The 11,640-nt window shown below is 38.7% G+C and overlaps 1 protein-coding gene across 1 annotated transcript in view; it reads right to left on the bottom strand.

Moving 5' to 3' along the window:
- Positions 1–1,881, bottom strand: part of LOC123987054 (adhesion G protein-coupled receptor E1-like) — a 16,558-nt gene extending 14,677 nt beyond the window's left edge. Inside the window, exons 1-2 of the mRNA XM_046075627.1 lie at positions 1,847–1,881; positions 1,631–1,762 (exon numbers count right to left, since the gene is read on the bottom strand). The gene's annotated coding sequence lies outside the window, so the exon portion shown is untranslated. The remainder of the gene's footprint in view (positions 1–1,630; positions 1,763–1,846) is intronic.
- Positions 1,882–11,640: the final 9,759 nt, after the last annotated feature.

Raw genomic sequence — 11,640 nt, 5'->3', positions numbered from 1 at the left:
CTCCCATGCTCTAACACACAGTAAAGATGAAATGTGTGCTGTTCTCACATTCTTCCTCTGTATGTACACATAAACAACAAGGCAGGGAAATATAAAAGGAATTTATTTTATTGTTTGGGTACATTATTGTTCAGTGTACATGCTCACATCTGAAACAAACTTTACGTGCTTGTTAACTCTCCCACCCCGCAGACATCTACACGTCAATACCGATTTATATTCATAGCGGCAAGTGCTATGTAGCTCCACATAGGGGACACAGGAAGTGACATATAACACCTTCATGCGGCGTCGGAACCGCGTAGGAAATTCACAGCCGCACCGGCAGAGCTCCAGAATATGCAACTCGGCCGGCTCACGCGCGGACGCGCTTACAAGTGCGAGGGCCCGCCCAACGCTGCTTGCAGCTTTAATTTCTAAGTGAGTTTTGAGCCCACTGACAATAAGGCAATGAAAATTTGATTAATTTCATTGAAAAACTTACATATAGTCTAAAGGTAAGCAGCTGTCACAAATAGCCATGTTCCCGCTAGGGCTGAACAATTAATTGTAATCTTACCATCTCACAACATGGTACTACTACAACTTTCAAATCGCAGAAGGTGCAATATTTTTTTAAAGGCAAAATGTGTCTCAAAATACCATTTAAATTAATATTGTGGTGCTGCAGAGATGTCCTGGCCTACACATCATATTCCACAGACCTAAGAAAACATCTTTGTTTGGCACAGATCCTTGCAAAAACCACACCATAATCAATTATAGATGTTTCAATGAATATGAGAATAATGATATAAAAATTATCATTTCCTCCTGTATAGCAAATTATTATCAGTTAAAATAATCGCAATTAGATATTTTTTCAAAAACGTTCCACCATTGTTCCTGGACCACAAAAAGCCTTGTTGTAACGGTAAATTCTTGTAATTAACTTGGAAATAGGGCTGTAAAGGTCCTAAAATCGCAACAGGAGACATTTTATGTCACGACACATCCGCTCATCTGTTGAACTCATCTGTTGAACTGGGGAGTAACGGATTACATATAACAGCTTTACATAATCAGGATACAAAAAAAGTAACTATATTCGGTTACAGTCATAGACTGTATATAAAGGTTACAGTACAGAAAAAAAGACATAATCACATTACTGGTACATTTTTCCGAAAATGGTGATTACTCATAGGGATTACAACACAAACACTCCCCCGGTGTTCCGAGCTCCCAGTACGGGCGGAGTAAAATAATTTTACCAGTATTAGCCTGGTAGTTGCAGGCTAACTGAGCTGATTAGCTAATGGCTGCTAATTATCAGCTAGCTGTTAACTTAAGCAATAATAATCCATAAATCACAGAGTTGAGGCAGGGCAGTCGGGGGACATCAGAGAGAAAACTAGAAAATCTTTTCTCCATCAAACATGAGTTTCAGCAAAATCAGGGAATGAAGTGGGGTTTTTTTGTACAGTTATTAGTGGGTCCTGGTAATTATTATTATTATTATTATTATTATTATTATTAATAATAATAATAATAATAATATTATACCCACCCCACCCCCCAAAAAAACAAAAAAAACAGGAAAGCAAAGTATCAGCTGATCCTTGACTTAGGTGAAATAAAATGTACTTACCAACACAACCAAATGAATCTGGAGTTGGCAAGCGCGTAGGGATGATTTCATACCCAGGAACACAAATACAGCCCCCATCAGGATTACACTGAGCAAGTGGTCCACAAGAGTCTGTGTTACACACATTGTGATCTAAACAGAGATACAATTATTATGATATTGTCGTATAACAAACAATTATTTAAAAAACTAAATATGAATTGTGAATTCCTCCACCTTATGTTTAACTGTTTATCATAAGTATAGACAACAAATGGCCCTTTTCCAAGGTTGGTTTCCATTGGTGAAAAGTTGTACCTGTACCAAGCGGGAAGCTTCCGGTCTACAATATGAAGCTGATGCGGAAGTCCCTGAAACCTGCATTCTATTGAAAGTCCAGCAGGGGGGCGACTCTTCTGGTTGCAAAAAGAAGTCCGGCTCCATTAGAAATAATGGGAAAATTACCCTACTTCTCAGCTGAATAATTACCCCACTAAACACTTTCCTGATGAGTTTATGGTCTCAGTCGCTAGTTTCAAGTCTTCTTCAATAAAAAATGATGTTCATTTAGTAAATTATGGTCCCATTTATTTTAAAATAGATCACAAAGCAGAGTATGTTGTAACAAGTCGTTACCATGGCGACCTGTCAATCAGGCTATAGCCGACTCGTACCCTCGGCACTGTGTAAATTTAACCAGCACCATTGAAAAAGCTTATTAGGAGTTGGCTGTTCACTTTCTCTGGTGAGTACATTTAGTTTTAAGACTGATGTTCGCTAGACAAAGTTATCAGCCCTGTTAAACTGACAGTTAACGGGAGTTACAGTTGCACCTAGCTAAGCAAGCTAACTAGCTCCGCACACGGCCGTTAGCGCCGCCGTATCATGACTTCCGGGCACTTCCTGGTTGCAAAAACTCAACATGGCGGCGCCCTATCGGCCAAACTCGAGGCTTCAACACAATGGTTGACTTCACGGTTGACTTCACGATGACTACGTCCATTTCTTATATACAGTCTATGGCCTGTACCTGCTATCTGGTACTTTTTTTTCATATCACTTCTGTCAAGGTTCCAAGCGAGCTGAGTTCAGCTGAGGCGATACTAAAAGGTGACGTGAGAAAACTGCAGACCAGTCATGCTCACAGACCCCTCTGGTCTCACAGTCACACACAGCCAATGCAGCAGGCAACTTCAGCAACAAAGGCAGAGGAAGCCACAGCTGTAAGACTTTTGTACCACTATCAGACTGTCTTTTGAGTAATGCTGAAGCGGCGGGCCAAAAGCAGGTCGAGTAGAGTCGAGTTGAGCTGGTACCAGCCAGAGATGTTCACAAGTCTTCGAGCTAGAGTCCAAGTCAAGTCTCAAGTCACTCGTGGTTATGAGTGTTATATCACCTGCTGCGTTCAATCCAGGCTGCTTATAAAACTGCATAAGGAATTCTGTAACTGTTTTTTCACTTATAGACCACAACCATGTAATGTACAATGCAATTAATGACAACTTATTAACTACTGAAGTCAGCACACCCCGCAGACTCTTAAACCAGTGTATCGCTGACTAAATAAAACTGTAATGTTGCATGATCAACAATAAACCAGTAAAGTGTTTTTCACTTACAGGGCACCACCATGTAGCCTAATGCGTCTACAACTAATCACAGTTTATAAACTACTGCAAGTCAGCAGTTTTCTGCGACGATCACTTTCGGCAAGACACCTGTGTTTGTTGTCCTCTCTCGCATGTGGCCACGCGCAGCAGATATGTGTTTGTGTTACGTGTGTTACGTGTATGTTATAGGTAACGCAGAGAGGGGAATAACAGCAAGCTCATTAGACATTTCCTAAAAATAATACATTGTTCACGAGTCCCGCACCTTGAGTCCAAGTCTAGGCTGAAGTCTTTTGAGAACGAGTCTGAAGTCGAGTCTGAAGTCACTGTGTGTGCAAATTAATTGCGACTCAAGTTCACGTTTTTGGTTCAACCTAAGCTTTGTCAAAGTTGCACTTTTTTACCAATGATTACAGACATTGGTGCTTGTGTCATTCAGTCCGTCCAAGGTGTTCTTTCAAACTAAATAGTTTAGGCAATGAACATCTGGCCTCCATTTATAGCCAGTCATCTGTTATGCATTCAATATAGGCTACTGTATGAGTTAAAATGTTTTTGTTTTGTTTTTTTCATTTGATGTTCAGGTTTGAAGTAGCCTTCAAGATCTTGCCTCCCATCATCTGGGCATCAGAGAAGTAAAATCCTTAACCATAGTAACAATAAAATAGGTCAAATAGTAAGGAAGGTCACAGCCACCAATGCCCAAAGTGGCAGCTTTTACACTTACATATCACAACTTTGACTTCCAGTGTTCTCTAAGAATTAAGTGATCAAGTCACAAATTCACTTTTGTTCTTGTATTAATGTAAACAGTTTTCTTTGATAAAAAAAAGAAGACTGCTGCCAAATCAGACACCTGTTGTCTGAAAGGAACAATGGCTTGACTATTCTCAGTAATAACCACATGGCCATTATTATAAGTTGGGAATTAGATTTAGGTTCTCAGAATTGTACTGACACATCCATCACACCAAGCTTTTGGTGTTATTTTACATAAGCTTGTTTTAGTCATATTTTAATAAGCAATATCTGCCTATAATGTCACTGTCTAAATACAGAGACATTTGCATATAAAGACATTGTGCTTATTTCATACATTTTCAATAAAGCTTGATATGTTGACAGATAAAAAAAGGATTTCAACAATTAGTTACTACTTACAAGTCACGTAACCCATTAAACCTGATGGGTGATTTAATGGCTTGTACACGTAGAATCCTCCAGGACACAGAGCCACACTCACTGATAAACGTATGACATTACACCCGGCATAATAACCAAATGCCTGCCCTGTTGTTGGGGTCACCGATTCAGTAGATGGATATGCAAAGGGAATATGAATCACATGTTGAGTGCCACCACGAAAGTTTCCAATGCAGCCTGTAATAACTCTGTCTCCACCAATGCCAGTGAAGCGCCACCACTTGTTAAGAAGGTTCGCATCATCATTAGGAAAGCCAGGTAAAGAAGTAGAAGTAAATTCTCTGTTGCGCCATGGTTCAGTTATGTTGGTGTATCCATCGCAAGAACCTGCACCAAACAAGGAAACATTGGAAATAATGACGATTTAATTGTTATTTCATCCTTTGTTAGAAGCTTTGTTTGTGTTGTCTGTAGTATAGTATATAGTATATAAATTATAAAGTATATAAATTTATATCATCCATACCAGGAGGAAAATCACAAGTGACAGGGATGACAAGAAAGCCTACGAAAAAGAAACACAATGCCTCTAATTTCGCAAAACTTTCTTAACAACAAACTGTAAATGATGATCATCTCAAAATATCAATGAAAAATTACATAAATTAAAAAATATATAAAAAATAGGGATTTACTTACCCAGGAGAAGTGACAAGGCACAGTAGCTCATCATGACACATCAAATCTTCTGATCACTCCTGACTGTCTGAGGTCTACATTGAAACATTTGCAACACCCAATAATTGTTTTTATAAGGTTTGATACGAATGCAAAAAACAATGCAAATTTATCAACACTGGTGCTGAAGGCCTTTTCAATTGAAGAGCAAAATGAGAGTAAGTAGAAGAAAGGGGAAGGATGGCGTCACCACGCACCTCTATTACAGTATTTACTAAACCAATATTTTAATGCTACCCATATGCTTTGTTTTGTTGTGGTTTTGTTGATTGTGTCACATCTTTATTGCGCACTGATAGTGGTAGGTGTCAATTTCTCCTTAAAATGTTGCATTTTTGGTCTGTTATCTACTTTTCCCTGTGATATCCTCCGGCTGTTCTGCCTCTACTTTTTGCAATTTAGTTTGTAGGTGACTAGTTACTTTTGCAGCTGTCTAACTCCTGCTAGCAGCAGCTGCTAATCAGACAGAAATCTCATATTCTTTAGCTGACGCTTTATCCAAAGCGACTTACAATTCCTATATATGTCAGAGGTCGCACGCTAGGGGTTAAGTGTTTTGCTTCGGACACATTGGCTGCTCACAGTGGGGAATTGAACCCGGGTCTGTCACACCAAAGGCACATGTCTTATCCACTGCACCATCGCCACCCTTGAAATCTAAACACAAATCCACACAAATGAGAAATTCAGCTCCTCCAATAAAGTTCAGCTCACAGCCGCTTCAGACGGAAACATCCTGTAGCAGAGAGACAGTCAAACAGAGCAAAGTGTCTGTGAGCGAGGGAGACAGAGACAGCAAAGGGAGCGACAGGTGTCTGTGTCGCGGTCAGGTGTGTCATGTTATTCTCTCGCTACTTTGCGGCGGACTGTTAACAGTTTGTGTTGCAAATACATAGACTGGACACTGACCGACAACATTTACATCTAAATGATTTGATTCCAACTTTGCTAGGGACAATTCAGTAGTCGCTGACAAGCCCTGAAGCTGCAACCAATGCTCTCTAAATGTAGGCAGGCTGAGTAACGGTGGGGGGGTCACCTCACATGAACAAAATGTAGCAATATTTTTTGAATAGTCTTCTTTGAAGACCTGTGAGACAGGCTGCGTCATGAGGATTATTGCATATTGATAAAGAAAATATTTTTGATGTTGTTGTTGACGTACATTCAGGGCTACAGTCAAAACATTCGGAACTGAAATGGTTCAGAGCCAGCTGATAACAGGAGCTACTGTTAGCAGCTAAAGGTTAGCAAGCTGTAGTATTAGCAACAATTGCTATGTGTCCATCAGGAAACTTCATAAATCGCAGAGTTGAGGCAGGGCAGCCAGAGGACATTAGATGGAAAACGAGAAAATTTCCTTCATAACCGTAAAAGCACTTTCTGTGAGACACACTTCACTGCGCAATCTCCAGCTCTGGCTCTATGAGACCATATCACTGCTTCTCTGGAATGTGGGCTGGTCTATGTAACTTTTGGGGGTGTAAACTCCATGTTATGTTCCAGATGTTATGTAACACTTGCTGGCATTCGGCCGTTTTCCCAGGGTAATTTGCATGTGCAAGATTTACATATGAAGAAGGAAATAGGAGATTGAGGCTCACAGCTTGTCAATTACATGCACTAAACTCATTTTATTCAACTATTCCAAGGTAAATACAGTCTTCCATTCTACAGCACCTTTAAGTAATTCAGTATTCCCACAAAAATCTGCCTAGTTGAGGGACAAAGTTCAGCAGTGTAGTTCCACGCAGAGCCCCACATTTAGTAACCACAAAGTACTAATCTAAAATTGTTTCCGCACATCTCTATACAGTGTACAACATATACATAACTGAAGCAAGTATGATACTGGGTGTATTTAAATAAACAACTGGGAAAAATTAGAGGCAACAGAAGTTTATTATAGACAAAAATAATGTGCATATGCCGTGCTAGAACCAACTTAACAGCAAAGTAAGAATTGATTCATAGCACAGATCTAGAGCTAACATGTGTGAGTATACTCTCTTGCACTTTCTGTTGTGAAAGATTGTTTTTTTTTATGTTGTTTGTTTTAACCTTTATTTATTCAGGGGAGCTTCACTGAGAGGAAGCCTCTCTTTTGCAGGAAGGCCCTGATCACATTCACATTACAACCGCAGCCTGGTCTGCTGGCCACTAAGCAGCTCCACTGGAGCAGTTGGGGTTATGGGCCTTGCTCAAGGGCACCTCAGTGGTGGTAAATGAGGGCTCAATGAGGGAGGGTCACAAGCTCGCTTCTCTAACCTTTGGGCTACCACTGCCACATTCATGGTCATGGTATGGTCACATAAACACAGGGCTACCCACTTGTATTAGGCAAAGTTAACAACAAGCAATTTTCCTCTACACTGATGTTACCAATTCCATGGGTAACAAATTAAACAGATAGTCAGAAAGGATGGATATGATTGTCAATATTAGAGATACTACAAAAGAAGATTAGCCATTTTACTTGCTCTTGTATTAGAAAGTCCCGAAAGCTATGTACTTATCTGTGTAATTACACTGTTCAAAAGCCTGAATTGAAAAATTATTCGAATAATGATGACTTTATGTTAATTTCAGGTATTGTGAAAAGCTGAAAACAAAATGACAACACAGCACAGACAATTGGAGACCTCTTCCAAGGCCAATAGTACAGTCTTCTATGAAATGCATATTTTCAAAGGCTATATACGTCTGGATATATTTCCAAAACTATTAGAAACTTAACATTTGAACACGTAGTGAAATAATTATAGTATTTGTCATACAGTGTAAAAATCAGAAAACAATGTGATCAAAAACAAATATAACTATAGATATGTCAAATGTTGTACAACAGTACAGAGCTATATTAAAGGTTCAGTGTGTAATATTTAGGAGGATCTATTGACATAAGTACAATATAATATACAGTAGATAACTATGTTTTCAGACCTCAGATGGGGAGTTTTAGATTCAATTGATGGATAATAGTCATGTTAAATAGATTGCATATTAGCTACCACCAATAGTCTGCTAAATGTCTCCACCAAAACCTGTGAAGCTTCACCACATCCCAACAAGATTTGCATCATCCTTTGGGAAGCCGGGGAATGATGATGATTGAAATAAATAGTTGCGCCATGGTTCAGTTATGTTTGTATATCCACCACAATAACCTCCATAGAACAACAAAACATAGTGGATGTCAATAATGATGAACAAACAATTTCACCAATAACCTGAATCTGTATCAAATGTTAGGAAGTAAACATCATCCATACTAGGAGGAAAATTACAGTGAAGAGTGAACCTATAAAGCACAAAGACAAAGAAGAGTTATTGTTCCTTAGAACTGCTGTCAGTTGTTTGTGTTTGTTGTGTACTTCTCAGGATAATGCATACGTGTAAGGGGTGTAGCTGGTCGAATGCAGTACTCAGACTCAGAGGTGGTGAATGTAACCGGGTTTATTAACAGTTTGCTGGGTGTGAGAGGCTGGGTTCAGAGAGTGGAGGGTCCAGAGACAGCACTAGACTGGGGATCCGGGAAAGGGGGAATTCTTCAGGGCGTACGAGAGCAGGAGAGGAGTCGTTGCAGGAGAAGGGCCAGGCGGGGATATCTGCGGCACAGAAGAACAGGGTTAGCAGGGAACAGGCACAAGAACTAGTCTTAGATTAGAATGGCTCGAATGTGACTGATTGGTAAGGTGAGTCTACGATCTGGCGCTGAGTGGAGGCAGGAACCCGGTAAGTTAAGTACATTATAGAAATTTGCACTGCATCCACATACTTTTTTTAAAAGGTTTGGAATCAATGCAAAAAACGATGCAAATTCACTTACTTGCGATGGAAAGCTTTACATAGAGGAGGGGCCAGAGCTTTGAGTGGCCTTTGCAATACATTTACATAATACTGACAGAAAACTGTCCTTTGGAAGTAATAGGATTACCCCAAACAATGTTCCACACATAATAAAAAGTATTAACTACAGTATGTTGTAGTTTGATTCAAGGCACACAATCAGCAGTTAGTTGTAGTTTCAACAAAAAGGTAAGCAATGAGCTTGACAAAGAGAAGTGTATACAGCCTACTTTATATGTGTAAGTGTGATGATACATTTAGGGCCAGAATATGCATTATATTTTTGTACATCAGGATGTATTGTGAAAAGTGTACATGAAATATTTTTTCATGCCAACAGATGTCCTGTGTAACCATTATAAAGATGCTATAGCTTTATAATTCTTTACTTTTTTATTGTCTTACTTAAATATATATATATATTGTATTGGATCCCAATTATTATTTGTTGCTGTGATGGAAAAAAATACTTATGTTAGCTTAGTTTTGTGTGCATTATTAAGAGGTTTGCCTGATATTCATAGATAAGAGAGAGAACAGAAAGCAAAACTTTTGAAACATTTTAAATGAAGACTTTTTTATGATATTAATGATGAAAAACTAAAGTTTAAAGTTTTATTTTAGCACATAGAGATTGTCAAACCAAATCACAAACAGACTAAATGATCATGGCTTGGAAATTCTTCTTGGATAGTTTGATTTAAGCCATGTAAGACATAAAAATTGGATCAAAATGTCCTTATGCTGCTCCTTTGCTATCAAAGTCACCGTTTCTCAGTGAGTGTTATGCATTTGGCATGGACTGAACAGTTATAAATGTTTCATAGTTGAGGTTGAAAAATGTAATCTAATATGTAATTTGAAGAATCACATGCATTTGTTATAGTTGGTATGTACATGAAGAGTAACACCTGAGGAGAGAGAGTGCGTGAAGGGAGGTGGTGGTACTGAAAGTAATATAGTAAAGTAACGAGTAACTTAATAGTTACTTTTATCACCCAGTAATAAGTAAAGTAATATTAGGCCATTACTTTTTTAAGGAGAACTAACTAGTAACAATTTCTGAGTAACTTGCCCAACACTGATCACTGGTCAGGACAATTTGTCTTGTAAAACTGTAACATGGTATTGTGTCTAAGGCTATATGTAAATAACTTACAAATCCTTGCAAATACAAAGGGAGAAAAAAGACTGACTTATTTTAAGGCAGAACAATTACAACCTATGTCATTATTACTTCAATTTTAACATCCACTGTAAATACTGAACTAAGATCATACACAAAGAAGGAATGCGATAAAGACATAATTTCTTGAAAACATATTATATTAGGAAAATCAGTGGTGGCTATTACCATAAAATTGTATGATTTATATACAGAATGGATTAATTAATTAAATAAGGAGCAGAATTATATGACATGCCATAAGATATTACCAAAAAAAATAGAGGGGTATCCGACAACATTTTGAAAAGTAAGCATGTGAATAAATACTTCTGTTTATTTCAATGAAAAAGTTATTGACAGGTATTTCTTGACCTCTAGCAAATCACACATACAGTAAAACTTTGATTAACAGCCCAGGCTTTTATTTGCTAAAATCACTTGACCCTGCCTATATTTGGGACAGGCGTCCATATGGGACAGGCCTTTAATTCTTTTTGCACAAACCTGAAAATACTATGAAACAGTTTATTTATTTCAAACAGTATGAATATTACTTGTATAAAAAATATTATATCAGATAATATCAAATACACGTCATTTACTTGATGTAGCTCTGACAGACGGCTTATGCACTTTTGTAGTCAGCAAAATAACTGTAGTACTACAATTTGGCTTTGGTTTGTAGTCAGTAGGTCACATTTCATGGTAGCTCATAATAGCAAATGCTCCTATTTGTACTTAAATACTGATTAAAAATTAACCTGAAATTATTTTCTATTCAAATATTTATTTAAAATAACAACACATTAGTAATCAAAATAGTGTGCAAAATAAGTGTGCTGTTTTGGTGCAGCTCGACTGGCGTTCACAAGAGAACACCAGAATTGACCAGTCCGCCATTGGAGCCTCGTTCTCTTCACAGATGAGAACAGGTTCACACTGAACTCGTGACAGAGGTGAAAGAGTTTGGAGACGCCGTGGTGAACATTATGCTGCCTGAAGCATCATCCAGCATGAGCGTTGGTGGTGGGTCAGTGATGGTCAAGGAAGGCATGTCCTGGGAGGGTTGCACCACAGCAGCAGGGAGGGTTACCCACAGCAGTGGTTGAAGTGGGCTGGTATGCACCGGTACGCAGTACCGGCACCTCAACATTCTACTCTCTGGCGTACTGGGACTCACAAGCTGCTGGTACGCTGCCCTCTCCATATCAGGTTCTCTGGGCGCTACATGACGCTCACTGTTCCTGTTCCCACCTGTCGGCTAATCTCTGTCACCAGAGAGTTTAATGCTCAAAGTCTTCTGGGGGAGGACCTCCAGACCCCTCACTGATATATTTCAGCATCAAATATTTATTCAAAATACTGTTAAAATATTTTCTCATCTTGTTCTCGTGACCCAAGTGTGTCGTCACACACCTAATCTGATGTCCCCACCTCTTTACAAAATAAAGTAACGCCCCAGCAAACTTTTGAAATGTTGAACTCGTTGTTCTGATGATTATGAAAAGTTAGTACTTAGCATT

The sequence above is a fragment of the Micropterus dolomieu genome, linkage group LG02 (assembly GCF_021292245.1).
Source record: "Micropterus dolomieu isolate WLL.071019.BEF.003 ecotype Adirondacks linkage group LG02, ASM2129224v1, whole genome shotgun sequence".
Lineage (NCBI taxonomy): Eukaryota > Metazoa > Chordata > Actinopteri > Centrarchiformes > Centrarchidae > Micropterus > Micropterus dolomieu.
The sequence above is the reverse complement of the archived record's forward strand: the minus strand, read 5'-3'. Positions and strand labels throughout refer to the sequence as shown.